We start from the raw sequence: 27652 nt of genomic DNA on the forward strand, positions 1-27652 counted from the left end.
TTGTGCTTTTCTGGTGCCCTACCTCAAAAAGGATACCACAGAACTGAAAAGGGTCAGAGCAGAACAATGAGAAAAAATTAGAAAGTGATAAATAGACTAGGATTCTTCAGCCTGGAAAACAGCTGCCTGAGAATGTCTGTGATACAGATTTCAAAATTGTGATTTACCTGGACAGCACTGCATATCAATCAGCCATTCATTGTCCTGTGCAATACAAGAAGGTAACAAAAGGAGATGATTCTTAACATGTCATTAAGCTGTGCAGCTCCTTGCCATGGGAAGCTGTACATGATAAAAGTGAATGTGTGTTCATGGGGGGCTAAAGACAGTCATGAAAGAGAAATTAACTGAGGTATGTCAGATTAAAAGATGTTATTTATGGCTTAGGATGTCTCTGAGCCACAAATGTTGGTGACTGGGAGAGGATTTTCAAGAAACAGCAGTACATTTTGCCCTATTCTAACATTCTTCCTTAAGCATCTTCTGTTGACAGCTTCTGCCGATCACATAGACCATTGGTCTGAACCAATGTCACCATTCTTACACTTTTACAAGCCTATCCAAAGTAGGGTTGTGATGCCATTGATGACAGAACATACAATTAAAGACTTATATTAAGAGCTTGCAGCAGGGTTAGCAAACTTTTGGCAGGTGTGCCTGGACCAGGACACAGGACTATTGTCAGGGACAAACAAGTCACAAAAGATTAACCTGCACAGTCCTTGCTCTGTGCTAAATGGCCTGGATGATGGCAGTTGATAGGATAGGAACCTGTGTGCCAACTGTGTGGCTGAGTGGACCATCCAAAACTCTCTAGGAGGGCATTTTCCCCAAACCTAGTGATACTGAAGAGGAAGAAACCCAAAAACACTACTTAGACAATACAGTAACCAGGGGAATATCAAAAGCTTTTTGAAACAAAGACAGACTCAACCTGAAAAGCATAAAAGGACCCTAGAAAGTTGCCATGGTGGAGACAAAGGAGAGGGTAACAAAGCAGCAATGAAAATCTGTTTTGACACTGTCACAAGTCACCCTGCTGGCATCTGTCCATGTCTGCTGGGATTGCCTCCTGTCAGAGGCACAAGCGTGCCAGAGTGCAGCAGAGAGGGACCCACACCTCATTGTATGTATGTCACCTTGTGGGGTGGTCTCCTGCATGTGTGCATCGGAGGGCTGCAGGAGGTGGTGTGAGGAACTAGAGTGAGCGCTTTTGACACATCCTCTGAGAGGGGGTGGGCATGCATGCAATTGTGTGTGTGTGTGTGTGTGTTCACAGAACTCAAGGATTAGTTAGAGAAGGTTGATTAGAAATTTGTAAGTATATGCAGGCAATTTATAACTGCTTAGGACAGTGGTTTATCTGTTGCAATTATGATACTGACCCTCAATGTATAGTTTACTGATTACCAATAAATTATGTGGCAATAAACCTCTTCAGTCCTGATTCAATTTAAACTATGTGAATTGGACAATATTCCTCTGTGAAATCACCCACTCCAGATGCTGCACTCCTCAACGACAAACTACGTGAGATCACAAAGAATGATAGCGTAGTGATATTATGACATGAAATCAGTTCCCTTTCTGATATAGGAGCAAGTTACAAGCACTTGGGACCATACATTCAAAAGAAAGAACAATGTGAATGGGTGATCTGTCTTTCTCATGGGCAGAGGGGACAACCCTTTGCAGATTTTAGGGAGATACTCATTGCAGAGACAGCACCACTGTTCTCAGTGTAGCATGTGGGGATAAGTATCCCTCCCAGTCCAGATGGCTGTATCAAATGGAGTGTCCACTGCATTTAAAGAGAGAATGCAGTGAACATCGCTGACAATATTCTTCTTTTGCTTGAAGCATTTCTACATTTCACAGGAATCACAGGATTCATCTTGTGGAAGGCATATGATCAAACTACAGTCTTAACTGTAGCAAACATGCTTTAATATTTAGGTTAGACTAAGAAAACCTAAGAAATAAGCAATTTTTTTTAAACTCATTTTCAGAATTCAGATAAGACAGTAGCAATCTCATTTCCTATATACAGACAGGTACAGATTTACTGGTATAGAGGTAACAGGAAATGGAAAAGCTCATATCCTCACTTACTAAGAGTCAATACAGCATATAACCTGTCACTTAGGAAAGAGGGAGAGAATGCACCATCGTCTTCGTGACTACATCCACAGCACTGCACACCACAACAAAACCAAGGGAAATAAATACTCTTAATAATTAATAACAATAAATAATCAGGTTTTTTAGGAAGCCTTTACATACCTAATACCAGACATTATACATTACCTGAGTAGTTCTATATAGTCTCCTGAATAGTTCCAATGTGATGGTATCACAACAGCTAAGGCTAATCCTGTAAGGCTGTGATCCTGTCCTTTTATGCAGTTGCAGACTGAATTTAAGTTTTTAGACTGTCTGTGTGGATTTTGTCACATAAATCAACTATGTTTCAAGCTTAATATTTCATGCAATCAACACTTGGAATTTAGAAGTTTCCAACAGGATTTCACCATAAATTAAATGCAGTGCATTGTAACACAGGACTAAAAAATACGTGTATTGTACAATGTAAGAATTAAACAAAAAACCTGAAATTCTTACCCCTAGTAAAAAAGAAGTGAAAAAGCCAGAAGAATGACTGAACACTGAACAGTCTTCTTCCCGTTGGACACATTTTTAATGTAGCAGACATTAATTTTCACTTGTAAATTCTCTACACGATTATTTATCAGTTTGATAAGTTATTAGGCGGGACTCTTATTTACTCCATTCATAAAGTCAATCAGTAAGACTCATTCTTCACTAGCATATTGCAGTTTACATGGCAAATATTAATCAGTAGAATTCTACTCTGTTGAACGTGTATTGTAAGTTAAATTATGATGCACATTAATATGGGAGAGTCTTTGGGTAAATTTTCTAAGTCTGTAGCATAATTTAACTTTATTAAACATATATCAAATCATATCATGATAGAAAACATTTGTTAAATAAGAAAAGTTCAACCTGTCATTGTAATTACAACTTAGATATTCAGTTTAGCTGATCTTCTGTACTGCAGATCAGTCTCTGAATAAGGAAAAAACACTAGAATCAACATTCGTCTCTTTTGGTCAAAGACCCTGCCAAATATTAGGTATTATTAAAATTTAAAATAAGTAAATTAGTCTGTTTTTTTTTAAATGTGCTATTGCTTTTTAAGTCGCTGCCATTGAATTCACAATTGAAGAGGAACTGATAAGCCTCTCAAGGTTTAGCTAACACTGACAGCTTAGTTCTGCCATTCTTTCTCACCCGTTATATCTTATTCTGACAGTAATCATACTAATTTCAGTGGAAGTACTCAGAACACTTACAGTGTGAGTCAGCATGAGTAACAGGAGCAGAATCACCAGCTTCTGTTGGAGAAGTGACATTTGTAACAGAGAACTTCCTTGCATCCAGAGCTTCTCACTCCTTGAAATATTCTAGGAACATTAAATGCTTTGCAAAAGACTGAATTTTCATAGGGTGATTCTGGATGGAAGGCATCTCAGAAAGGTTTTGGTCCAACCTCTTACTCAAAGGAAGTCAAGTCTGATCTGGTTACAGAGGGCTTTAATCAATCACAGCTTGAAAACCTTCAGGACAAGAGACAGCACAACCCTGCTGGGCAACCTGTCTCTGATCAATACTTGACTGCTCTAGTGGTGAAAAGTTTCTCCTTACATCCAGTCAGACCTTACTGTGTTAAATGTCTCTCATCCTCCCATGATGCCCTGCTATAAAGTGCCTGGATCTGTCTCCTTGAGAGCACTTTGTAGGTCCTGGCACACTGCTCTTAGGTCCCCTTAAAGTCATATCTTCTCCAGGCCAAATAAACCCTAGTCCCTCAGCCTCTCCTTATAGAGCACATGCCCTAGTCCCTGACCACCCTAGAGGCCTAGGCTGATTAGGGGTCATTGATGTCAGGACCAGATCAGGGGACCTGTTGATGTCTTTCCTGTATTTGGAGGCTCAAAATTGGATGTGGTATGCTAGATGTGTTGGGTATAAGGGGATAATCCCTCCCCTTGATGTCCTTGCTGTGTCCCTGTGAATACCTCCCAGGGCACTGTTGGCCATCTCTGCAGCCAGGACACACTTCTGCTCATGCTCATTGTGTATATCCCAAGGCCCCCAGGTCCCTTCCCGCAGTGCTGCCCACAACCAGGCTGCACAGGGTGCTTCCTGCCTGTGGCAGGACTTGGCCTTTGTCCCTGTTGAACTTCATAAAGTTCCTCTTGGCCCACTCCTCCAGCCTGTAAATGTCCCTAAGAGTGGCAGCACAATTTCATTCCTCTACTAGGTATAGTATGTAAGCAGTTGCTTAAACAGCTGCCCAAAAAGTCATACCTTCCACGTATCTCATAAGTAGAATTCTCCATCATGAAAGGACAGTGAGACAATAAGTGTTATTAAGTCAATTGGGAGTGCACTTGACTCTGGAACAACTGAAGCATCACAGGTTTTACTGTATTCAGAAGTCTTTTCAGTCTCTGTCATGCATATTCTTAGGTTATAGTTATAATAAGCAGTAGCAGAAAGCGGTAAGCTCTCTCCTGGGTCTGCAGAAATGTTAGTTACTTAGCGTAGGCATCATACCAGGTGTTGTCTGGAGCGACTTCTAGTATATAGCACTTCCACGTAGAGTGTTAAATATATCTAATGCACTGACTTTGTGGAAGCTGGCCATTGCATCTAACAGAACTTTATATATCTGTGGGTGCTTAGTTTTTGTCATTGTGAAAAAACCCTATGCGTAAGTTACTTCCTTGCTACATTAGAGAATGACTCATTTAGGATCTTCCACACATTCTGTTTTTAACTTTTGGAAAGAACTAGACAAGAAGTTTCTAAAAGGAGGGATAGGAGGAAGAGACAATTAAGAATGCTTTTGCTTAGCCATTGATAAACTATTTAAGAGTATTTTATATCAAGAGTATTTTATATCAAAAGTATTTTAGGCAAAAATTTAAAATGCATAATGAACATTGAACTACTCAGATTGTATGAAGAACTTCTCTCATATATATATACACACATATATATATATCTTTTGGTTCGAGGTAAAACAGGGCCAATTTTGTTCAGCAACTTTGCTTCTTAGCTAGGCTTCTTCTAACTACTGAAATTAACAGCATATTGTGCAGACAATGTTCACTCTCAGAGTGATAAGACCTATGTTTATAGTTGATGCCCAGGCATGGCATGCAGAGAGGCTTTTGCTTATACCTATTGCTATAACAGCCAAAGACAGATAACTTGGTTATTTGCCCCGTTGGAGGGTCAGAAGCGGAAAAGCATAGTGGGGTCCCACCTGTGGGGAGGAGCGGTCAGGAGAGGTGACCCCAAACTGACCAACAGGGTATTCCATCCCATCTGCCTCATGCTCAGTATAAAAGCTGAAGGATCAAAGGGTCAGGGCTCTTCCTTCAATGGCCGATGTCTGAGGAGGACTCTGACTGTTCATCTGCCTGTGATCCCGATCCTGAATGCAGATCCAGAATCCAGTTCCTGTCCATCACTGAGTCCAGTGTGGGACTTCCCCAGTGCCAGCCGGTGTCATGATTGTTATCCTGGGAGCTCAATATGGTTTTGTATCTATTTCATTATTTCTTTTTATTTTATTATTAATATTTCATTAAAGTACTTCAGTTCCTTCTAAACTCATAAGTCTATTTTTCCTTCCTCTGCCTCTCTTTTTGAAGAGGGGTAGAGGGGAGCATCTGTCGGTCCCATCTGGGGTGCCCCACGTCCCCAGTAGCAGATTTGGCCTAAACCATGACAATATCAGCACCTCCTCACCTACTAATTTTCCCTTGCATGTAAAAAAGAAAACCATGTACTTGCTATTATTTTAAAACAGGTAGGAATACTAAACCTTTTACTTTTGACATATATTTTTAAGGAGTAGCAATGACAGCCCTTCTTTACTGATATTTACTGGGGTTTTAAAATTTTTAAAAAACACGTTCATCATCTTGAAATTATTTTCGTTTCACCAAATATGTTTAGAGATGCTGATATTTTTGCCAGAAGATGTTTTATGTTTTTGAGGAAAATTTTTTATTCAGCTTGCCTGTCAAAACTATGAATGCAGAGAAACTACAAGAGCAAACTGAGATAGTATGAGCTTAATTTCTTTTCAGTAATGTTGAAATAGCATTAAAATAAACAGATTCTCACTGTCAGGTAGTAAATTTAGCACTTGAAATATGTCAGACGTTTGTGGCCCAAAAAGAAAGGCCAAAATAAAAAGCAGCTTTCAAACACTAGATGCAAAAGAACCTCCTGTGCACAGACTACAGCAGCAAATAGATTTTGGATGACCAGCTGGATGATGAGTAGGATTCCCTAATGGTTCTGCCTTGAGGACTGTTCTTAACAATTAAAACCATTTGCTTTTATTGTTTTTGACAAGCGTAACAGTCTGATAACAGGTGTGAGAATCTGCTTAGAAGGAGAGAACAAGAGAATGAAGATGCCACAAAAATCTGGCAGGCAGGACAGAATAATTTTCTTCATCATTTTGCTCACATTTCTGTAGGTGCCAAATATGAGTCTAAAAATGAAGCAATACCTTTTAAGTGAAAATAATGATTGCTTTGCAGTTTCGGACAATGTGATCTGTGACCAAATGTTGGCTGGATTTATGACCATCTGCCATGCAACAACAAGGCAGTTGTCAGGATTAATACCAGTAAAAAAAATAATCTATGGACTTTTGGGTTTTTAACCTTTCAACTGCCAACACTACACACACCACTTAGTCTTGACATAAAGCTTTGCAACATCACAAACTTAAAAAAATAAGAACAAAACCAATTACTAACCAGGAGAGAAGAAAGACCTGGCAGTCTAAATCAGAAATTATTATGTCAAGTTTTTATATTTTCAAGGTTAGATCCAGATAACTCTTTAGAAATAGCTCCTGAGTTTTCAGTTACTTGATAAAATACAACTTCAGCCTTCCAATTCCGTATGGTCCCTTTTCAAACAGGCTAAGTAAGCAGCTTGACAATATTCATCCTTGGTTGTGTCAGGTCTAGGGTTATTTTTCCTATCAGAAAATGCATTTTTTCCTTAAATCCCTCATCTGTACGCACAATCATACATACCTAGTAGAGTCCCATTTGCTTCTCATTTTTAACAGGGTCATTATTTTAATTGGCTGCACTAGAATTTGTATTTTTCTAATACGGCATGATACTGCTGTATTCTGCAGCTACAGCGGAGAAAAAAAAAAACCACAGTGGCATTCTATGTAAATATTCATGTCAAAAATCAGAGGTAATTCTGATTTCAGCAATTTCACTAGCAAGTTGAGGAAGAGTAGGACCCTTTCAGGGAATCAGCAAAGTAACCTGACACTCCCTGAGCTTGACAATGTTCTCAACATCATCATCATCATCATCATCATCTTGCCATTATTGGATAGGATCATGAGTTGCATTCAGATTATTGCTATTGTCAGGGAATGATTTCTCCAGTACTGCTATCAGTATATATATATTTACCAAGTGTAATTCTGAATAATTCAGCTCTCAAAGGTGTGCCAATCTTTGGTTCCTCACAGATTAACAGGCACTGCAGATAATGCTATAGGATTTCCCTTCCATAGAATTCAACTGAACTTTACTGCACTTTCTAATAGCATCACTTGACTTCAGAAATCTACTCTTCTCTCATACAAACTCTTCTCTTCCTCCTCTATGAATGCTGATGTTAGCAGTAGCGGCAGCAGTAACTAAAATACTACAGTGCTTTTGCTGATGAAGGCAAGATCAGAGACATCTGGCTCACAGAGGCAATTTGAGTGGATTTCTGGGAAAGTACTTTTACTAGAATATGGAGAGGTCTTTGAGGTACACTTATTGTACAATGGGAAAAGTTTGTATATATGTGAAAAAGTGTCCAGAATCAGTGTCGAGTTTTAATGACCTCTTTGAGCTTTCAAAGAAATAAATGAAGCAAACTGGATTAGATTGAGAGGTCTTCTAGTGTTCTGGTTGAATTTCTAATATGACAATATAAATGCTGGAAACTGTCACATTAGCCTTAACCCCTCAAGTATAGATTTTCTTTTTAAGAGAAAACTGCAACTCGATATAAGCTGTAGACTTCATTTAGTACAAATACATATCAAATGGCAGTCTCAAATCTACTTGCACCCTGGAGAGTCTCAAAACCTATATGAATAATAATATTTTTAGCACCTCTCAGTCTCACAGTTAGAGGCATGAATCAAAGAGTTCTTAAAAGATATTTCTTTAGTAGTGCTGCCATTTTTTTTATTAAAAAAAGCATAGTTTCAATCATATCTGTAACAAGAATAGATACGGTAAACAATTAATTTTTTTTTTTCAGTGGATAACAAGAAGGAAAATTTGTAGTATTCCATTATAAAAGAAAAAATGAAAAGAAAAACTCTATAGCCTAAGCTGAAAAGGATTTCTAGTTTGGTGCAGGTCAGAATAAATAAATATCCAGAAAAAATTAGAATCAGCTGGGCATACAAAATCTGGCTAAATGTCCCACAGCAGCAGATTTGAATGATGGCTACAAATGTTGGGATTTGCCATAACAGAAAGAAAATACTACATACAGGTTTTCCGCAGTAAAGTTACTGCTTTTGCAACACTGGGCTTCTGCAAGTGCATCAGCTTCAGAGAAGTCTGAGGGAGAGGAGAAAGTATAGGAAATAGATACATGCAGCAAACAGTCTTTTGTAATTGGTCAACAATGTTTCTTTGAGTCAGGTTTTACAAGAAGGCTGAAATCAAGAGTTAACCATTGTTATCACAAATATACCTAGCAGAAGATATCAGTCTTTCGTGACAGGAACTGTATCTCAAATCCCAAAACAGAACAAACATATATTGCATGTGTTCACCACCAAGCAATTTCATAGCGAAGAGAAAATGTACAGCCATCCCCAGTGAACTCGATTGTTATCAAAGTTATAAAGTTTGACTTTCAAACATTGACCATGAAAATCAGAGCTAAAAACAATGTGTAGGTCAGTGATTTTAAGTCTGTCTGATACTAGGTCCTGTACTGCTAAATCATTAAGGTAAAGTAAATGATACTTGTGCCAGAGGTTAAAAGGCAACTACTGCCAATATCTTAGTGGTGACTCAGGAGATATATAACAGTCCTAACCAAGACTGATCCCATCCAGTGAAATAAAGGTATGTTGAATCCTGTGTGAAAAGATGCACTTTAAATGTTAGGAGTGATGAACCAAGATTTTGGTCAGGGGATGAAAGGTTGCACATTGCTAGTTAAAGGGTTTTGCTTCAACCTGTTCTGTGTTCAGATCCAATCTATGTACAGATTCTATGAAATGTTTTCGAATGCAACCCATACAGGAAAACACATATTATGCTAGAAATGTGATTCTTCAGTAGTATAATGTCTGCTCCTGTTCCTCTGTGGGATGTTTAAAAGTAAATGTATATTTGGGTAGCCATTTAAAAAAATTAAATCTAAAGTGAAATATTACCAGAACTCTGTGAACAGTGCATGTTTCTTTGAGCTTTGTTGCACCTACCAAAGCCAAATGTACTGCCTTTAAAACAAATTCCAATAATTACTGGAATAAGCATTAATCTATTTGAGAAATCACATGACATCACATTTCAGTTGTCACATAACGGTTTTGAAGCCAGATATATGTTCACATTGCTTCTGTGATAATGTTCAAATTCCAAGTCTCTAATCTGGTTATTTTAAATGAGTTTAACTTCAAAGCTACCAACAGCTACCTGAGGTGTGGTGAGAAAATGGGTCCTCATAACAATGGTAAGCCTTCAGACTGTGAAAAGTATTAATGACATGCAATTAATTTATATTAATTTATCTGCCTTTTATTTAGTGAATCCTTTTAAAGTCCCTCTCAAAGAATTTTTATTAGCTTGAATAACTAATCTTATTTTTTAAAAAAAAAACAGAAAAAAAAATTAATGGTTAAGTTTTGATTGTTCTATTGTAAAAAAAAAATGAATGTTTTAATGTAGATCTGTTGTGGAGGCTTACAAAATCAAATTAGACAGGTGATAAACTAAAAATAAGCTTTATTCTAACCAATTTTTTTTAGCAGAAAACCAACTGAAAATGAGGTTTATCAAAATTTTTCAACACTCCTACAATATTAGTAAACCACAACTTCAGGATGTACAAGGAATTAATACTGCACAACTGACTCAAGAATTCTTAAGCTTTAGAAATGACGATCCAAAATGTGCACAACCACTCACCTATGAGGGCTTTCAGCCTTGAGGAGTTTCCTTGTGTGGAGTCCTGACCCGAGGAGAGAGTCCATGACTGCAGACCTGCTGCTGCGAGAAGGACTGACTCAATTTGCCCTCTGGTGGGGCTCTATTTATACCCTAGTCAAATCTGATCTGCGGTCATACATGGGCACGTCATCTCTTATTGGCTGAGAGCCATAACTTCCTAATCCCTAGACCAAGGTGTATATATGACCATAGTCACTGAACCAAAGTGTGTACATGATGATCCACGCTCACCTGAGGGGTGTACATGACCACACTGTAAAGGTGTGAAAAGTAAGAGTGCAAAAAGTAAGGATGCAGGGGTCCTAAAGCCCCCGGTCATTTATTAGGGTGGGTACACCTGCCACATGATACAGGAGTCTTCTCAGAAAAAGCCATGAAAACATTAAAAAAATTCTCCACCAAAACCTAAGGATAATGCTCTGTCTTATTTTTACTACTTCAGCCTGTTCCATCATGGTCAATTTTGACTGCGTTTATCAGGAAAATACACCCCCAGTTAAGCATTTGATTGAAAATTCAACCTTGTTTGTTTACAGGTGCTGGAACAACATAGCATGCAAAGATATATAATTAGAGAATAATTAGAACAAAGGTTTATTGCTTTCCAGAAACTGTCAGATATTTCAGGCATTTAGCTAAATAATAGCTATAATGTGTAAGTATGCATGCACCTTTAAATATATCAACTATAAATAATAGTTTTGTGTGAGTTGGCAGAGAAACGAAAGAATTATGACAACATCAGCCATCTCACTGGAATTAAAAAACAAAACAAAACAAAACAGAACAGAACAAACCAAACCCCTACAGATAAACTAAATAAAAGATTAATAAAACAGCCAACACAAAGAGGTTTATTGCTTTTTTGTGAATAGACACACTGAAAGTTGCCCAATCAAATTTGAGAAGTCATGGAAATCTAGTGAAGTTCCCACTGACTGGAAAAGGGATAACCCCCATTTCTAAAAAGGGTAAAAAAGAGGACCCGGGGCACTACAGGCCAGTTGGTCTCACCTTTTTGCCTGGCAAGATCATGGAGCAGATCCTCCTGGAAACTATGCTAAGGCACATAGAAAATAAGGAAGTTACTGGTGACAGCCAACATGACTTCCTTAAGCGCAAATCGTGCCTGAAAAATTTGGTGGCCTTCTACGATGGCGTTGCAGTGTTGGTGGGTAAGGGGAGATCAACTGATATAATCTACCTGGACTTGTGCAAAGCAATAGAAACTATTCTGCATGACATCCTTGTCTCTAAATTGGACAGACATGGATTTGACCAATGGACCACTCAGTGGAGAAGGAACTGGCTTGATGGTCGTACTCAAAGTCAATGTCTCCATGTCCAAGTGGCAAGCAGTGAAAAGCGGGGTTCCTCAGGGATCGGTACTAGGACCAGTGCTGTTCAATATCTTTGTTCACGACACGAATGTTGGGATGGAGTGCACCCTCAGAAAATTTTCCAACACCAAGCTGTGTGGAGCAGTCAACACGCTGGAGGGGAAGGATGCCACCCAGAGGGACCTGGACAGGCTTCAGAAGTGGGTCTGTGCAAACCTCATGAAGCTCAACAACACCAAGTGCAAAGTCCTGCACGTGGGCCGGGGCAATCACAAGCACAGATACAGGCTGGGCGGAGAACGGCTTGAGAGCAGCCCTGAGGAGAAGGACTTGGGGGTGTTGGTGTTGTTACAGTTGTTCCATTCCAGTTTCTGTTCTACTGAACCCTTGTGATAATACTCCAAGTATTAAGAGATGAAAAGAATAAAATAGATTAAATTTTACAGAAGTCATATCATTTTCATGTCTTTTTTTTACGCTATGTTTTAAGAGACGTGTCTTTTTTCACTGTAGGTTGGTAACAGTCAGTCTTGACTGGGACAAACACATGGATTCCAGAAACTGTACAATCTTGTAACATGGAAGGATAAAATCACTTAAAAACAAGCTTGTTGGAAGACAAAGTGAGCAGAACTAGTCCTATACAGGACATGGCAGAGCATCAATGCAATCTGTTCAAAGATAATGATCCTTTATACAAGTAAAAGAGACACTTCAGCTTTTTCACATGGCAGGCAATAGGAAAGCACATACAAGTAACTGCACTGTAATTGTTTTTTTCTTTAAGACTATTACAGTGTCAAACCTGTCTGCAGACAAAATCACAATTAAATACCACCTTAAAAAACAAATAAATGGTATTTTAATAAAATTAAATTCTCATAAGCTTCCTACCTAATTCATGGTTTTTTCTTCCTAATTTGTGTTCTTGTCTGAAAATCATTGTTCAAATCTACATCATAATTTAGGTGAATAACACCTATGTAACAGTGTTCAAAACTCATTTCTATTCCAATATTCAGGCAAAATAAATAGCATTTTTTTTTTTTTTTTTTTTTATTTTGGGAAGCAAGCATGTGAAATTGGTAAAGGAAATTGTTAAGGACAAACTCCTTGCTATCAACAGTAAGCTGCTTAAATACTTTTGTGTCAGTAAGGAACAATATAAACCTAGATACTATTAGTTATAGTTTTCTTCATAGCTACTCAGAAAGAAACAAAACAACAGGCAAGAAAATTTCAATGTGTATGGCATAAGAAACCTAACTCAAAGGGAGAAAGAAAAGACAAAAAAAAAAAAAAGTTAAAGATTTTATCTCCGTTGAAGTGAAACTTATGAATCTTTTCCTACACTCAGCTTGGAAATTTTTTCAGACAAGAGCCCTTTGATTGACCCAACATGGCATGACAAGTTCAGCACATAATGGAGTGAGGGGTTACTCCAAATATATTCCTACAGCCACTGAAACTGAAGACAAGCAACAGACATTCAAAGAGCCTGACTACTCAAAACTTACAGTAAATATGCCAAACTAAGATAAACTGGTCTAAGTGCTAATTAATACTCAATTTGTGGGTACCAAACAACATGAAAACACACTTTTCCAAGAATTTTACTTAAAATCTGGTGACATGAGAAATTATGTCTGTATGTAGCTGTTGAGTCTTTTTCTTTTTTCTCCTACTAACAGATGGTTATCTACTAGTGCGAATGAATTTGCCAGTTGTATTTGGAATTATTTTTATATTTCATTGAAGTTTTCTATATATTCATTGCATTTTCTTGACAAAAAAAAAAATTGTGCATAATTAAAATTAGCCTGATTTACATTTTAGGTTGGGCCAAAGTGTTTAATTTGTTCTCATGGAATAGAAATTGCTTTTTCTTGGTATCAATAACTTCTATTTTCACATATTAAATTTTTGTCCACAGAACTTACTTAAGAATCTCGTTCACAATGTATAACTGTAGGGTGTGAAAATCCTTACGCAGTGTCATTTTTTAGGCTGAACTTGGTTCAAAGCCTGCTTTGTCCCTTGGGAAACTGCAAGCGGTTTCAGAGTTGCTTACATGTTTTGCTCATAGCAGTTGTCAATAAATTGTTCAGGCAATTACTAACTTGCACTAAGTTGCCTCAAAGAATTCATTAAGATATCTTTCTGCAGTATTCTAGACCTGTTGAAAGCACTAGTGACAGAGCCATTATGGAGCAGCCCAGACACAACTCTACTGTTCCAAGACCATTTTAAATACCTTCTTGCAGTTCTTAAGTACATTATCTCCTGTAACCCAGCAGGCTTCCATTTTAATTTGCAGACCAATTATTTGACACATCCCTGCAGTCCAAATCCTTTTTTTCTTAAAAGAGAAAGGGAAGAATTTAAATTTTGAAATTGTCACTTCAAAGACAGGTGACAATTGGAAGCAGACATGTTTGGTTCTGTAGCAATCCTCATTTCTATGATTCCCAAGTTTCAGCAGCCAGTCACAAAGACAGATTTTGAGATATCACGTAGTACAGAGGAACTTGTCATATAATGAAGTTAACACAGACACACACACACAGATTTCAGGAATGACGATTGAAGAAAGATTTTGGTATTATGTTATCATTTCTACATCCCTTTTTGTGTTTCTTCTAAACACAAGTACTTGCATTCCCAAATGCAACTTGAAGCATCGCAGACACTCGTCAGGTAGGATGTGCATGAATGACAAACTTCTATTTCTTTTCAATTTGGAATTAAGTGGGAAATAATTCACTTATCAGAAAAGCAAGGGAAATTATGCTGCATATTGAATTCTGGGAGGAATGTTTCTAGGATCTCTGAACTCTATTGGATTGAGGTACACATAAAATATCTGTTGTTTGATTGCTTATAATCCAAGACTGATACACATGTATAAATGAAATAGGTTGCTTAGAGCATTCTCACTGCTTTGTCAATAGTGTTTCTCCCCAGGAGGCTCATAAAACTATTACATATGCATAAACACTCATCTCAGAAACAAAACTGGTATTTACTTAACAAGACATTTGCTATGTAATCTTTGTCAAGAGGCTGAGTTCACAGATTTTCTGCCCTTTTGACATATGGAGAGGCATAATCCATAGGTACACCCAACCTTCATGGATTATGTAACCAAATTATGGATCATTTACTGAGCAATTTCCAACCTAGCTACTATGCCAACTGTTAAGTCTTTCATGTTGAGACAGAGAAAATGTGCCTGAGCCCTAATGCTCTACTGAAAGAAAGCAGGAGTGGATTCATTGTCCTGCAGATTTGTCTGTGTTGCCCTTGCTGTACACAGAACCACTCTCCAAACCAACTGGCAGAAGTTCAGATCCCTGAAGGCAGGGATTTAGTGTATGAACTAAATGTAATGATTTTTTTTCCTACACTCCATGGATTTATCTTGCAAACCTTTATTTACCATTTTAACCTCTTGAAAGTACTGTAAATTAAAGTTCTAGCAGGGTTTATACCACGGTGACTCCTACACTGATAAAGTAATACACAGTTTTGTAGTTAAACACTGATTATTTGTTAAAAATATGTACTTGATGAAAGAAACGTGGTACATACCTTCTGGCTATCACAATTGCATCATTTTATAACAACACAAGACTGTTCTTTTTTATACATATCAAATTCAGTGAAAATAGGTAAAGTTTTAAGTACTTTTATTGTGAAGAATAAAAGCCAGCAGTCTAATGAAGATTGAAGGCAATATTGGAGAGTCAACAACAAAGAGATTTTTCTAAATTAATGCATACATTTTCACCAAGTTTTATTTCTAGTTCGTGGAAGGACAACAAATATTATGTCCTTTACCATTAGTCTATACTTAAGGAGTGTGTTGGAATTTTTCCAGTCCCTGCTTTTACTGGATCCTTCCCAGTCTCCTACAACAAAGTTGTTCTGTAACTTTTGCTTTTGATTCAGTATTTTTCTTCTAGGTCACATTGGAAAAATCTCAGCTGTTGACCTGTATTACAAAACTGTACTGAAGTATCCTCCGTTTCTCCCCGAGACACAACCATTTCATTCTGGCAGTTTAATAAAGGTCGGAAAGAGCAGACTTTTTTCCCAATAAGTCAGAAAAAAAAAAGAAAGGATACTGATTAATGTGATTAAAGGATACAAATCTAATACAGCACTAGCTTTTTACTGGTAGCTAACCATTGTAAATCAAATCATGAATATGCATAATTGGTAACTCAATCACAGTTTAATAACTAAGTAAAACAAACTAAGGGAGAAAGTTATTGAACAAAAAGCATAGAAACACAAGTACCCTATATCCCAAAAGATGTAAGGATCCATGTATTTATATTGTAAAAAACGAAAAAAAAAAGGAAAAAATAAGAAAAACATATGAGAAGGGAAAATGTATTTTAACAAGGCACACAAAAATGTCAAAAAGAGAAAATGAGTTATAAGAAAAATTGCTCAAGGATACGGTATCAATCACACAATCACACAATATAAGTGACTTCCCCTTTCACGAATGTGGTTTGAAAGACAGACAAAACCAGGGTTGAATAAAGAGTTTCTTTAATGAGTTTCAGCTATCTTTGTAAAATTCAACAGCAAGTTTGGCACGTTAGTAATAAATGATTATTCTATTTGATTTCATACTCATTGCTACTGGTTTTAAGAATCGTTTCTTTATTCTCAACACATATTTGAAATCCAGCCATCCCATGAGTCTAATTGTGAGCGTTTCTTCCCATTTCATGTATTCTTATTTATATACACAAGTACTCTTCATTTGGCATTAAAGTTACCAACACAAAGGCAAAGAACTGAAAGAAAATGTATGAACCTTAACAATAAACAAAGAAGCGGCACCTTCTTATTCCTCACTTCTAAATTGGTCTGCCAAGGAAATGTTCTTTCCCATTCCCAAACTTTTCCCTACCTTTCCAACATAAGTCTTATTTTCCATCGGTTTCTTTCTTTTCTTATTGTTTAATTTGAACATGAAGGAACTGTAATTTTTTTTGACTTATCAGAAATTGCAAACTTTGTATTGTGACACAGCTTTAAAGCAATAAGTACTGTTACCTCTTCTGTCACTGAAGGAAGAGATTTTAAAGTAACTTTCATGCATAGAAGTAACACACTAAAAATATTATCTAAAATGCCTTTGATCAGTGTCTAAATATGGTTACTCAGGAATCAAGATCTCATTTTTTCAGAAGCCAGGTGGTCTTACCTGCCCCAAGAACATGTGACCTGGATTTATTTTAAATGAAACTAAACCTGAAGATGTGCTTCAGAACTGTATCATAAGTACATTGCAATTGCTTGTAGACACTCAGCTGTGGGATAAGACTAGAGCAAGTCCTTTATAGCCCTGGGAAACACAGATAGTGTGGATGCTGTGCTCTCAGCAACAAGTATCTTTCTCCTCATTGAATAAAAAGGGCAAAGCCCCAAGAAGCCCCTAGAAGCTCCCTCAAGAGCACACCTATTGGAGGTGGGAAAGGAGCTCCAGAACATGTCAGGTCATACACCGCTGATCAGGGGCAGTTATGTGAGACAATAGCTGACCTTCACAGAGGAGTTGGAGGTATGAATATTATCTAATTGGGGCTTTCTGGAGACTTCTAGCCTAGCCTTGCTTGATCACCACAGGTTACATCAGGACAATAAACCAAACTAACCATACCATGAGAGTCAAACATACTACCAAGGTCAGGAGGCGGAGGGGTGCTTTCCCTGGCTAACAGGACAACACCAGCAAGAATGAATCAAGTATTCTGGTATCACCATGTGAGGCTGTTCCAGGCCTGCTTTATCCAACCACAGGTTTAAGCATAGGGTAAAAATAAAATTGTTATGCTGGAAGAACTACATGCTTCAAACTCTTAGTAAGACCTCTTCACCTCCAGATGGATTTTTAACGGTTTGTTTTTTTGGTGTTTTTGTTTGCTTTTGTTGTTTGTTTGTTTGGTTTTTAATTTTGTTTTGGTTTTTGTTTGTTTGTTTGGTTGGTTTGGTTTGGTTTGGATTTTTTTGTTGTTTTTTTTTTTTTCTGAAGGAAAGTAGGTTTAGTCATTGAATTCCGAGATTATTATTTTGTACAGTCATGACACTACTGTTCTTTCTTCTTCTACTGTAATAACTAGGAATTTACATCACTTGGGAATTTTCTTTTGATTTTAGGTGCTTGCCTCCTAGATGAATTATTTAATTTCTGTAAAAATGTGTTATGACATGAACTTGTCCTGTAAATACTTTAGTTTAGTACCTGGTATTGAAAATGAAAAAAGGAAAAAAAAAAAGAAGAAGTGAGAGGTTGAAGGAACTCACTGGATTTTCTTTTAAAAAAATATTGCTGAAAACCATGAAAATGCTGACATAGTACAAATATTTAAGAATGTAATAGTTGTTACCAATCCCTTCTGAACTGTTCATAGAGGACACAGCTACTCTGTTATTACACTGTGTACCTGTTGTCTCACACAAAGAAAATTCCATGGGAAATAACTTACTGTAGTATCAGTACCAATGAGAAAATATTTGGTATAACCATTATCACACTAATTTTAAAACACCTGTAAGAAAAGGCAACTTCCTCGATTTCAGACATTCTTTCTTATGGAAAATAATGTCAGACACTTTTCAACAGAAATTAATAATTCTTTAAGAAAGACATTTAAACATCACATAGGTTCATTGGTTATAGAATCTTTGTTTCTAAGGTTGTTTCCTATGCAGGAGAATGTCTTTTATTGTCTATGACCTTCTTTCAGTTATGTTTACTAATCTATTCCTGAAGTTGCCAGGTGTGTGGATCCATGTTTCCTATTGTTATCCATTAACACAAATAAACACAAAGATTTCACTGGAAATTGGCATCGTTTAAGCTTACGTTGGATTTCTACACAGTAAAAAAGTAGAATCACTAAGAAATTGTATTTTATAGTATGTGATTTTCATCTATCAACTTAGTTAAATGTGTTTTGACTTATCTCTGGCGTCAATCCTTTTCTATTTTAATTCTATTTTGAATGTTTAAGTAAAAGGTATGTTCAAACTTACCCCTCTCTGATGAATATCCAGCAGTAAACCTTTTCCTGGACACGAATATCTACCAACAACATCAAAGCAACATCCAATTATTTTCGAAGAGATAAAGAAAAGCATATTACTATGCGTAGGGGTGTATTACTTTCCAGCTTAATAATAGCTGTGTACTGAAGAGATTGCTAACAGCAAACACAGACATATTCAAGATGAATGATCTACTTGGAACACTTCAAAGAAGTTTGAGTTTTAAAACAGTTTTTTTCAATGTGCAATTTGTGACTTCAAAGTAATATTACAACTTGCTACACTGCAAGCAATTTGTGACTACTTAGGTTCTACCCAAACCTAATAGCTGATACAATTTAATCAGGTTGTTGTGTGGGTACTTTATCTCTTTTTTTTTTTCTTTGGTTTTTTTTTTGTTTTGTTGTTTTTGTTTTTGTTTTTTTTTAGTAATATGTAAGTTTAGTAATATATAAGCTAAAGAAAAAGAAGAAATAAACACTAATAAAAAGATTATTTTAGCCTTTAAAATCAGATTGCAGGACTCCTGTGAGTCTTCAATTCTTAACCCGGGTTACATTCATGTATTTAAAATTTACTAAACAAAGTTCTTTAAGATCTGAGAAAAACAGTCAGAAAAGGACCAAAATTATACCTATCCATGATATCTCCTCTGTTGAATTTTTAGATGATATTTACATAAAGAAAAAGATTTTTGCCATTCATCCTGCAGAACAAAATTACTTTGAAATTTTCTCTTCTCTAATGATAACAAAGTTTTAAAGCCATTGCCTCGATGAAAATACTTGGTGGATATTGAGCAGTGAATTAAATAATAGCGTCTGTAATATTTGAAAATGAAGCTGAAGAAATCCAACTTTTACACTTGCCAACTGTTCTTTTTTATGTTTCCATGAGATGAAGAAAACAACTTAACTAAATGCTTTTCCTTAGTAAATATGTAAGGGATGAGAATGAAAGCAAGTTCAGGCCCTTTTTTTTTTTTGACACATTTCATCCTGGGAATAGGACAAAGCTAGCTGATTAATGGAAAAGCTGTAATTACTTGGTCATGAAGGAAAGTACACTTCTCAGAAAAGTTGTCATAGCAAAAAGTTAATATATGCAATTTTCTAAGGCAAGGCTACTATTTTTCTAGGCTTCAGACTGGGAAACAGTATTTTGATAGGAAACACAAAGCTGAAGAATTTAAGGTAGGGCTCAGGTAACCTGACTGAGCTGAGAAATACATTCTCTTCATTCAAGTGAATGTCACACATTTAAAGAATGACTGCTCTGATAGTTGTTCTTAGAAATAGTGTGATAGAGATTCATATTAATTTTTTAGTAATGTTCTCTGAAACGAGGAGGCATAGTATCACGCCACCAATCACATCTTACACGCTGCCATCCACTCACTTGTTTTTGAATTCTTTATTCCCATCTGTGTTCACACACTGAAAATTCTGGAGCTGCTACAGAAGAAATTAAAATACTAAAATTAGGTATATAGACATTCACATATACCCAGAGGTGATGCTACATATTGTCTGCCAGAATAGGCACGTTTACCTTCTGTAAATGGATATAGTTAGCTTAACCAAAGCCCGCAGAGCAGTGAGGAACATTTTGAACACATCTGCATGAGTCAGTTTGGAAACTGTTTAACAAAAATTGTTAACGCTATGGGGAATGGAGCAGGGTGGAAGGGACAAACTAATGGCTGAAGTGATTCTCTTGTCAAAAGTGGAGATTGCAGAAACCTACATAGATGATTTTACACTCAGATAGTAAGGGATGTTCCAAGGTAAATCAACACTTCTCTCAAAGAAGGAAAGACTTGATGACAGGTGCTTCTCAGAAGAGAATTTGGCCCTACAGAGCTGTGTGAAACTTCCTGACATTTAGTTTTCCCAAAGAGAGAAAAGGAACCACTCTAAATCCAAATAGCTGGTGGTAAGTTCCGCTTGAAGTTTTCATCTTTGTATTTAAGCATACCGACAATTTTATTAACTTCTTGAAACAAGGAAGGTGTCTATGGAAGGAGGCAGATAGGACAGTGGAATGAGAAACAGTGTCTTCTGCACGGAGAGTGGTTTACAGTGCTAGCCAAGATTTTATCTCTTCTTCTGTGGCTGGCTGCAAAAGCTGCCCTGATGTCAAGTGGAAAGAACTCTGTAACAGCTAAGAGCTTGTTAGGCAGTTTGGGTGTACAGAAGTGAATGATGCTTCAGTGTTTTCAATGTTTCAAGGGAACTAAAAGCACATGTTTCTCCTACATGCTGTCCAGGTGCTGTTTCTGAGATGCACACCAGTGCCCTTTTCTGCTATTGCTATGAAGGTCAAAGAAAGAGTCCTATCTCAGCATGTAGGTGCTCATGGGCTGAGCAGGCAGTGCTCGTCCACTGTCCAATGACAGCATGCCAGTGTGCCTCAATGTTAGGGGATAGTTTCATCACACCAGCAAACAAACAACTGCAAAAGTTTTGACGCCTAGAAAATTAATATCTTGTATCTAAAGAAAGTACAGTAAATTTTTAACCTGATGTCCTGGTTTGAGGTGAAACAGGACCAATTTTGATCAGTAACTTTGCTTCTTAGCTGAGCCTCTTATTATATTAATATATACATTTCATTATTTCCTTTTATTTTATTATTAATATTTCATTAAAGTAGTTTAATTCCTTCTAAGCTCATAAGTCTCTTTTTCCCTCCTCTGCCTCTCTCTTTGAAGAGGGGTAGGGGGGAGCATCTGTTGGTCCCATCTGGGGTCCCCCACAACACCAGTAGGCGATTCAGCCTAAACCATGACACCGGATCTTTTCAAAGGGATTTGAACTAAGGCTTCTGAGATTATGGAAACTCTCAAAATTGATAAGTCAAATGCAGACTAAATACATAAGCAGTATATACTTTTAGCAAAATATTTTAAAGAATACAATCCTACAATCTCTTCTACTTACTCAACAATTTTAATTTGTCTGTTGCTTACAAAAAATGAGCACAAAAAAAAACAGTGTGTTACCAAGTGACTTTCCGTGTTAGTGAAAATGGAGATATGGCTTTGTGATTGCAATTTTGAGTTAGAGTTGCTCACTTGGCCCTGTGACTGGGAAGAAATTAGACTGTAGTCCAATGCTTTCATCAGTGGAATTATGAATTGCCTTCAAATGAGAATTTAAAGTCTGATTTTAAAATGTGATTCTTCTGAGGAGGGAGCTGGTCTTTGTAAATTTAAAATATTAAACAAAAATAGATATCACTGGTTGTTTACAAGAGCTAAACAAACCCCATTGCTATTCTTTAAAATCTCAAGCTGAAAATTTGAATGTGGCACTGGAGAACACTTGCAAATTGTTCTGTCAGGCCCTGAAATGTGGTTTTCTTTAAGACGGAATTGTCTTTAGAGATTGAGCTGGTTTATTCTTCAAAAAAAAAAAAAAAACCAAATAACCAAACTTCCTGTTTCTTAATTACTTATCTCATAAATAATTTAGATGATTCATGTTTGCAAAGCACTTAGAAGGTCAATTTCAATATTTATGTACAAGATTCTCCCAACAAAAGGAAGGGCTATAAATCAAAACTTTTTAACTCTTCTGTTTTGAAGACACATCAGTCTGCAATTTCAACCAGATTCTCATGGTGTATGGTCCTGTAATTCAATTGGTTAGTCAGTGTTAAGGAATCAGCAGGTTTACCATTAGGTGAAATTGATTCAATAAAGTAATTATTAATAGATATTTTCTATAGTCCTGTCCTCTTGAGCACTGCATAAATAAAAATAAGAGATTATTTCCATGCCACAGATTCTAGAATTTCCAGAAACTGAAAGCCAGACATGAATGCTCTCCTCTGGTTTTCCATTTTTTTGAATAATCTTTCTTTTTCTGAAGTTCCCCTATTTGACCTCTTTTTCATTCCCTTTCACACAAGAGAATTCCACAACGTTAAAAGCTAGCAGAAACTGTGCTGTTCAGATGTGTTTCTGTTTGGAAAAGAATACTTGCTTATGTCTGAAGAAGTACCTGTCATTATAATCCAAATCTATCTTCTGAACTACCTTCTGAACTATCTCCTGAACCTGAGAACTGTCATACTGCATTACACCGCAGGCCAGCGTGGCCTGCATACCATTTTCATCTGTGCCAAAAGCAGATACTTATGAGAGGGTAAAAGAACAAAGGAAGCACATAAATATACTCTATGCATTATTCTTACTGTCTCCAACAACTTGCAGCTTAGCCCCATGTATTTAACAGTCACCGTGAATTTCTATGTAAAAGAATCTCTATGGAAAAGGATTTCTATTCCATGAATTTGTCCAAACTCTTTTCAAACCCGTGTAAGTAAACTGAATATCCACCACAGTGGTGGCAAGGAATTCAACAAGTTAACTTATTTTATTTGGTTTGTACCTGTTACTTGATGGGTTTATTTGATTTTACCCAATTCTTTTACTGGAATTGAGAGTGAAAGGCTAATGTTTTTCTTCTTCAGTAAGTCACCTTTATCTCCCTTTAATGACTTCCAGGCTAAAAACTGTAATTTTATTTAGAAATTTCTTCATATAGTAAACCATTTCATACATTTAACCACCCTTACTGCCCTTTTAAGATCATTTATGAGTTTGATTTAAAGTTAATTTTCTCAGTTTTGTTCTCTCTTCCTTCTTAGCGGTTCCTAAGATTCAATTTGCCTTTTCCCTACAATCTTAAAAAAGGGAAGACAATGATTTCTCATTCAGCTGAGATGATGAATGGAGAATAACACAACCACAAGAATCCCTGTTGTCTAATAAGTAATCTTACCTAGCATAGGAAGCCATAAATTATTCAATAGAAACATCAAGAGTGGAAACCTCTTAAGTTCTTTTTGGTTAATGAAGAGTACTAAAGCTACTTCCTTGCACTCAGACAACTTACATTCCTGACTTGGGACACAGGTAGATATCTTGAGAAATCACATCCTACTGCTTCAAAAAAAATTCAATAATTAAACTTTCTTAACTCTCTGCTACAGCTGTGTTTGAGAAAACACTCAATATTGTCTGTCCTGTTTCCCTGTGTCCGTCCATAAAAGAGGTACAGAGAACTCTGTCTCAGTAGCCCAGTCAGTGAGCCATCTAAAGAAAAAATAAATTATGATTAAAGAAAGTGATAGAAACATCATTTCTGTGGGTGTATCTCACATTTAACCCTGGTTTGTAACTCTTAACCTGAAATCCATTTGGGTCTTCTGTTTAGAGCCAACCCCATTGAACACCTAAGCATGCAATTATTCACAGTTGCACAGAAAACTAGGTGACAGGAGCTGACATGAAATACAATGGAAAGCTTTTACAGTTTTATAATTATTCTGATTATAGAACAATCAAAATAAGCAAAATTGATTTATTTGACTGATGCGTAAAAATTAAGTAAGTTTTCTCAGCTGTAACATATTAGCTGTTTTGAAATGATTGAACTTAATAACAGTTGCTAAACATGGGATCAGCTACTTTCTTTTCTTAATCAGTACATTACAATGCAATCTGGTTTTGATCTCATTAATTCAGAGAACATCTTTGTACTTAAAATCGTGTTCTTATGAGGATATTGCATCTGACACCTTTTACCACAGCTCTTCTAGTCCTTGCTATTGCAGTCAAAGTTCATGAGAGCTGACATTTAAGTACCCACTCAAAAAAATTAACAAAAGCCCAATAGTATAAATCAAATGATCCCTAACATATATTTAAGTAATTTTTGTGAATTCCATCAGCTTTTTCCATCCTAATCATAAAAAGCCCAATATCAATTTGCTGGTTTGCGGCATGACTTGTTCAACTCCAAACACCAGCTTACTGAGTAGTGTGAACAGTTTAAACAAATATACAAGTGTTCATGTTTGAGATAACAGAGATTGTCTCTACCATGCTTCTAAACTGCAAAACTTTGATGTGAGAAAACGGCTCATGAAGCCGGATAAAATGTGTCCAGTTAACAATTTCACTGAAAATTATTAAGGTAGATGTTAAATACAGTTTAGCTTACTCCTTATGTCATGATAGATCACCTCATTCTTTCAATGATATCATGAGTTTTGCAGCTTGGTTGAAGTCTTAATCCTGTTTCTATGACAAGTAAGGGCTGTCTTATTTTGCTTGCCTATTTTTAAATCCACTGTCTTGGAGGATAGTCACGGCAATAACATTTTTTTTTTTCTTTTCCACAAGAAGTCTGACATGAAAAAAAGAGTACTTCTTCATTAAATGACATTAGATGGCAACTGTCTTCTATAGCCCACTCATCAAGAGTATGGTGAGAAACATAAGCTATTCATTCATACCTGGCAACTGAGAAAATCAAAACTTGCTATTATGCAACTTCATGACAAATGTGTTTTTTTCCTCCAGCAATTCATTTACCAATAGATGCAATTTTCTTCTTTTGAAGTCAGTATCCATTTTGCTTTTAGCAAAGGTCTTGGGAAGTGCATCAGCCTATGCAGCTTGTGGACAAGCATTAGAAATAGATTGGATTTCTGATCCTATTACTATGTCACGTTGAGCTTGATATCAAACTTTGCTAAGAATACAAGGATTGCCCAAACTGAGATGTAATACAGAGTCTTGTGCAGGAAAAAACATTTAATTCCTTCAGCCTTTCAAACCATAAACAAAACAAATAAAAGATGGTGGAATAGGGCCTTACACTCACGGTTGCTATGAGCTAATTCTCTCAATCCTTATTTTGCACATCCAAAGTACAAAATAAATGTAGTTTAATTTTTCATCAGAAGCTGTAGTTTCTGTCCTGCACTGTGAAAGATGAAAGAGTAAATTTTTCTTCTAAGGAATCTCGCTGCTATATATCCTGAGCCATCATAGGTGGTAAGGATTTCATCAAGTCTTTGTTGTCTCCCTTTGGGGCTTCTTCTGCCTTAGTTGTGGATTAGCTTTCCACCTTGTATGAGTAATTAAGTCAGAAGATTTAACAGCCTTATTGCTCGTACAGGAATTCAGGAATTCAGGAGATAGTTGTATAGCCAGTGTAGAGGCTTGTTGCACACATAAATTCAAAGTATACTAAGCAGGATATAAATAATATTTGCTTTCCTTGAAAACATAAATAAGCACACTAAAATCAGTAAACCAGTGACATTGTATAACATTTTGTAACAAAGTCAAGCAGAAGTATATAAATAATACATAATCACAAAGGGATAAACGGAGGCTTGTGGTATAATTTGACAAACAGGTTAGAGCAAAACATGTGTGAGTAGCAAAATTTGCAAGGTAAGAACAAAGGATGTGAAACAGCCAGGAAATACACTTTGTGAAACAGGAATAATCCTGTAGAAGGAAAGATATCTGATGGGCACACAAGTCCTTGTCTTAAAATTAAGGTGGTCTGTGTGAAGATCAGAGGAGATCACCCCTTTATTTTAGGGGAGAAGGGGAGAGGACTCTAAAAAATCAATAATGAATGAGAAAGGATGGGGAAGAAAGATTTTTTGCCTTCCCTCAGTGAAGAGCTCTCAAGCCTGATCACTAAGACGATTGAGGACCACAGTCATCAGTGCTAAACTACATAGCACCAGCTCTAAGGTACTGTACATTCACAGCTGATGTGGGGTACAGTTGGTAAGGGCCAATTGTTTGAAAATGTAATGATAATGACTCATAATGAATAAGAACTAACCATTGGCTGGTATTATTAATGATCAAAGTCAATCTAAATGTGTTTTGAAGTCTGAAACAGACCTTGACAATTGATTTATTGTTTAACACGCCCATCACATAGAACTCTAATTCCACAAGTGATAATTATATATGTAAATATATGTATATCTATGAATATACATATATATATATATGTTGTGGTGCTTTGACCCCAACCGGCAACTAAGCACTCACCAGCTGCTCACTTGCTTTCTGGAAGGGCAAAAATGAGAAAAACTTGTGGGTTAAGACAAAGACAGTTTATTAAGTGAAGGGAGGAAAAGAGGAAGGAAAAAAAAAAACCAAACAAACAAATGTGCAAATGTAATCACTCACGACCTCTCACCAGCAGACTGGTGAGTCTCTGAGCAATGGCTACTTTGGAAAGACTCCACCCAAGTTTTACTGCTGAGCAGAATGTCGTATGGTATGGAATATCCCTTTGGTCAGTTGAGGTCAGGTATCCCGGCTGTGCCCCCTCCTAACCTCTTGTCCACCCCCAGCCGACTCTGTGGCAGGTAGTGTGAGAAACAGAAAAGGCATTGATGCTGTGCAAGCACCGTTCAGCAATAGCTAAAACACCAGTGTGTTATTAGCACTGGTTTAGTCACAAATCTAAACCACAGCACCAGAGAGGCTGCTATGAAAAAAATTAACTCCCCTCCAGCTAGACCCATATGCATATACATTCAGTATATATATACATTCAGTTGCAACTATTGTAAACTGCTTATCTATTCAACCTGCTTTATCTCTACGTTGCTATGGTCAGAAATGCTATTTGAGCAATGCTGTCAGAAATCCTTGCTTAGTCCATCATTCCTACTGTGGAGCTGTTCTATAACCTTGACCATCCTTGTTGAATCCTTTTATTGTCTCCAGTCTTCTAGATCTGTTTTTGATTCGAGAAAACAAAACTATCCACTGTGTTTAAGCTGCGTTCAAAATTGGGATTGGTACAGAAGTGTAACAATGTCCTTTAGGTTTATTCTATGTTCATTTCCCAATAACTTCAAATGTACACTTTGCTTTTTCAATTGCTGCTGATTATTATCCTTGTATGATAACAGGCCTGTCAACTACAGCCCAAGATCTCACCCTTGAGTGGTAATGATCAACTCAGAGAAAATAATTTTATACATGAACCTTGAATGTCGTCGTCGTTCCCCCCCCCCATATGGGCCACTTTACATTCAGCTACACAAAACATCACT

The sequence above is a fragment of the Vanellus vanellus genome (assembly GCF_965231255.1).
Source record: "Vanellus vanellus genome assembly, chromosome: 2".
Classification (NCBI taxonomy): Eukaryota; Metazoa; Chordata; class Aves; order Charadriiformes; family Charadriidae; genus Vanellus; species Vanellus vanellus.